This window comes from Durio zibethinus, chromosome 25 (genome assembly GCF_047325235.1).
Source record: "Durio zibethinus cultivar Kanyao isolate XHJ-2024 chromosome 25, ASM4732523v1, whole genome shotgun sequence".
NCBI lineage: Eukaryota > Viridiplantae > Streptophyta > Magnoliopsida > Malvales > Malvaceae > Durio > Durio zibethinus.
This window is the reverse complement of record NC_143186.1, coordinates 13,894,343-13,899,373: the sequence shown is the minus strand read 5'-3', so window position 1 is coordinate 13,899,373 and position 5,031 is coordinate 13,894,343. Positions and strand designations below refer to the sequence as shown.

The 5,031-nt window shown below is 31.9% G+C and overlaps 1 pseudogene; it reads right to left on the bottom strand.

Annotated features, from left to right (window-relative positions):
• Positions 1-2,064: 2,064 nt before the first annotated feature.
• LOC111276546 (epidermis-specific secreted glycoprotein EP1 pseudogene) lies at positions 2,065-3,566 on the bottom strand (annotated as a pseudogene).
• Positions 3,567-5,031: the final 1,465 nt, after the last annotated feature.

Genomic DNA, 5,031 nt, shown 5'->3' with positions numbered 1-5,031 from the left:
TAATGTTTTGGATGGTGCCTTGCCTGAATGTTGTTTGATATAATTTCATAAATGGGTAAAAAAATCCCATCTAAACCCTAAAATCTTATTCCAATAGAGAAATACTAAAATTTTCAAAATTTTGATTAAAAAAAATCCCACCACTCACCCAAAGTTTACGAGTGATATGTTTTCATGCCACAAATTTTAACCTGAGTAGTACTTATCTTCTTCGATAATATCTTTTGATTCACTGATTATTTGAAAAATAGGCTTTTATGAATTAAACTTAATTCAGTTATTTAAATTTTTATTTTTTTTATTTTTTATTTTGTTCATAAGAGGATAAAATCTTTACAAGAAAAAAAAAAGATGGCAAGATTAAAACCTATATCCACATATCTTCCTTAAAATCTCTTAATCATTAAATCAAAAGGTAAAAGCCTAAATTTTGATAAAGTACATTGAATCTTATATTTTCCTTTCTGTTTTTTTTAAGGGAGGATGAGAAATTGAACTCAAAATCTTCTACTTAGACTTAGGGTATAGCTAATTTATTAATTAATGAAGTGACAAGTAAACTTTTAGTCTTTAGCATGAGGATGGTGGTAAGATGACATAACAAAATTGAAAAGTATTATATAATAAATCTACTACAATAATGTTCAATTTTAATTCAATTTATGGGCATGCCAAGGCACAAATAGCTTGGTTGACTTGAATACCATTGTTGAAGTTTTAAAACCTTTATTTATTTGTACCATTGGTTGCTAGCCTTTCAATTGGACCACATATTTTCTTGAATTAGCCCTTTTTCTTTACTTTGACTTTGATGTGCATGTTGGCTGATAAGTTACCCTAATAAGCTATCTCAATTATTGAGGGGCGGCTTGCTTGATTATCAAATAATAACTTATCATTTTATACATTTTTTATTGAAACGTGTCATTTACAAATATTTAAATGATAAATAGCAATAAAAATGGTAGGAGAGTCTCTCATCCGCATAATTAAAAATTCAACTAAAATAATAATTGTCCTATTAGAAATTAGCCAAGTAAAATTCAAGTAATTAAATGGAAATTAAACTCAATTATTTATACACTCATGCTCAAATGGCATGCTTTGGCATGTCAAAATCCTATTCTTTAATTAGTTTTTTCTTTTCCATTGTTTTAAATAATATATGATTATTAATGCATAAAAAATTCAATTATTTATCATAAAATTTTAGTATATGACAAATTTATCCATATAAAAAAAGTTTCACAAATATAAATTAAATTATTTAAAATATAGGATTAAAGGCGTCAATTACCCGATCTAATAATTTGATCAGATAAGTTTTTTTTTTTTTTTTTCTCTTCTTATGTGCTGCCAAGGTGGAATAACAAGAAATAGAACAAGAACATAAAAACATTGGCCAATGATTTAAGGTTCAAGCTTCTTGTCCGTAGCCAATGGTGCGATTTTAATTTTTTCTAGTCAGATCAAAGATGGAAAAGAGACGAGTAGTAAAGACACCAAGGATAGAAGAAAAACCTGCCTTATTTATTACTTTGAGACATCAAACTTTCAATGTTGTTGCGTAATTACAGCTATACATGAAGTTATTTGGAGACCAAGAATCGTGGAGCTTTTTATGGGGAGACTTGGAAGAAACTTACCAGTCAAGGCATACTATTTATTGGTCTCTCCTTTTGATTTTGTTGTCGAGAACCAAAACCCACGCCAAAGTCGTAGAATTTTTGCAGCAGAGAAAATATATTTCTTGATTAATTTTGTCACGAAAAAGGAAATCGGTACATTTTGTATATGTTAAATTTTAAAATTTAAAATTTTATATGTTATTTTTTAAAAATTAATTATATAAATTAATTGAATTAAGCAACAAGTGTACTTTTTTTTTTTCTATTTCTGCATTACTTTAAGCTTATAAATTGGTCTGCTCAAATTATCTTAAAAAAAAAAAGAAAAAATGACGTTATATTTGCAAAAAAAAAAGAGATTATTTCTTGTTAGAAAAAGGATTCCAGACATTCAAATAAGATTAAAGGAGTGCTTCATAAAATTAAAAATCATTGGTCTAAAAAAACCACACACACTTTTCACTTAATTTATTGGATATAAGAAAATGTTAAATTCTAAACAAAGGAAACTAGCCCAGGCTTGTAAATGGTTTTGGGGCCTTGATGTAACCCACATGGGTTGAATTAGCCACCTTTGTTAGGGTTTTGAGATCATAAGCAATCCAACACCTTGATGACTGCTTCATGTAAAAGTAACCCAAACACTTGCAATCCTTAGTACATTTCTTGCCACATTCATCCTCTTTAATGGGTCCGTTTCCACTGGTGTAAGTGCTCATGAAATAATCGGCCCCTTCAAGCTTGTAGTAATAAATATCATTCTCTTTACAACTGGTTAACTTTTTGGGCTGACAATCTTTACTCCAACCCATCAACCCATTTGGTAATGGGCAAGCAACGCATTGGCTATTCTCGCAAAGCCCAAAATTTCCACATCTCTCAGGCAATTGGCATTCACTACCCCAAAGAGAACCTCTAAATAAAAGAGTGAAGGTTACTTCCCAAGCACTCTCAAAGACAAGGTCATTGAAAGTGTAGATCTTAATGTTTCCGTCTGATCCAAGTCTAAGAGACGATAACGTGCTGTCGTAGTTTGGTCTTCCCACCCGAATCGTCGCTCCGATAGATGAATTAGCTACGTGATACTCTAAATTTAGACCATAGGAATAACCCTTAAGATCTTCCGGAGCAGAATAGAACTTTACATATTCTAAAGGACCCTCGTTAACATTTATCCATAAGAAGTAAAGAACTGGCTTGGCGGTATTTGGGCTATTGTAGTATAAACCTAGTTTTTTAGATTCCATGACTAGGCTATAAGACCCCTCCGAATTGTCAACATTAGAGGTCCGACATACAAGCTTGGTTCCAGCACCAAGCCGAAGGGACTGGCCCCCTAAGAGGGCATCAGTTGGATAATCTAAACTTTGCCAAATAAAATTACCTTTGGAATCATGAAGCACCATGTTACCATTGGGAGCAATTTGAACCCTGTCACCTCTTTGTTAGCAGTGTTAGTTTGCGAAGCGATCCGGCCATCAACATCGGCTAAGACAAGGTTTCCATCACGTCCGAACTTCAGCGTGGCATTTTCGCGAACCGGGTTGCCACGGTTGGCTTCCCAAAGCCCCATGAACGGTGAATCTGAATACTCATATCCTATTAGTAATGCCAGGGTATATGCATTAGGAGTGGTGTTATAGAAGCATAGTCGGAATGGGCCACCAAAAAGATGTAAAGCTCTAAAGTTTCCACCATATTCTACAGCATAAAAACGCAATTCTCCTTCATTGACATATTGAAATGTCTTAAGAGGGAGGAACAGAAGCTATAGCAATGGAAGCAAAGATGGTAAACAAGAGGAGGGATATCACTGACATTGTGAAAGGAAAGGGGAAACAAAACTGAAGGTTTTTAGCTGCTTCGAGCATAAACATATATCCCAATTTATAATGAATGACTTTCGACAGGGTTAATAATCCATTGCAAGAAAAAAAGAAAAAGAGGTTTTATCTTTTATATATTCATACTAGAATTATTCTTTATCATGTGGCAAAGTCACTTTCTTTTTATTCTTTTTCTTGGTGCTCGCACATGCGCACACCGTAATCATTAAGAATTTAAGATCCTTCATCGCTGCATCAATATATGAGCTCCATTAAGTTAAGATGCTTATTTATTAATTAGCTGACAAGTCCAATTACTAGTGCTTCTAAGCATTGAAACTTCCCAAGGGCTTTGATAGATCTGATTGCAGATTTGGATAAGAATAGCCAATATGATCTTATATATTTGAATTCTCAATGGTTTTAATATGGGTTATTATTCTATTCCAATTAGTCATGTTTATTGAAAAATCTTGAAGTTGGCTTCATTTGTAAATTCCTTCGTTTCGATAATAAATGATCTTGTATTTGAATTTAATGAGTAATTGTTTCTTGACGCTAATCTTAAATACATAATTTTTATATGATACAATATATTTTGCTTCGACATAAAATAATAAAAAACTTATCTATTTGGAACTACGAAAAATTAAGAAAATTAAGAATCAATGTTGAGCTTGGTTTTACAATTTTTTAGATAGATCACGTGAAACTTACTGATGCCTAGGAACTCGGGATGAATCGAGACCAAATATGCCAAAACAGTAGTGCTTCAACTCTTTTTTTTTTTTTTTTCTTTGAACAGTCAGTAGTGCTTCAACTTGACTCATTCGCATCATAGTTTTTATTAAAAAAAATAACTTTTCTTTAATAATTCAAACGAGACGACCAACAAGTCAATTTTTATAGATAAGAAGATTAAAAAAGCTTATCATTAATAATGTGAACAAAAATTTATTAAGGCAATTTGGTGTTTCCTTTCTCTTTCAATTTGTATCATAATTACCTAAACCTTTAAACACATTGGTCATTTGTATTTTTATAATGCGTTATACTCTGGTCTTCTAGTTAATTTTTTTAATGTCAAGTTAACAAGTTCACACTTATCTGTTTCCTTACCTTCTTTCTACTTTCTCCCACCTATTATATTTTACTGATTTTAGCGTTGGAGCATGCCTCAAAATCCTGCCTCTTACTCCTAGAAATCACATTTTCTTACAAATCACTCCAGCTTTCAAGTTAATCATCTAATCAGCTTCCAGAAAAACATTCACTCGCCAAATGTAGAAAACCATCAACATAATGAAAGACGACATGTAGCGATGATTAAAAAAAAAATGCCTTTCTAATCCATGGAGAGCCAACCACAACATATTTAGCCCCCCAAAAAAAGCCAATAGCAGCATTGTCTAACACTACGTTCAAAAGTTGAAACTGAAATAGGTTATATGATGATATCCAATGCCCATTTGTGGTTTTTATCCTAAAATTGAACTTCAAATTTTGGTCAATTTTATCAAATAATTAAACATGATTGACAAATTGGTTTAGGGTTTAGATTTTGGGTTTTGAAACTT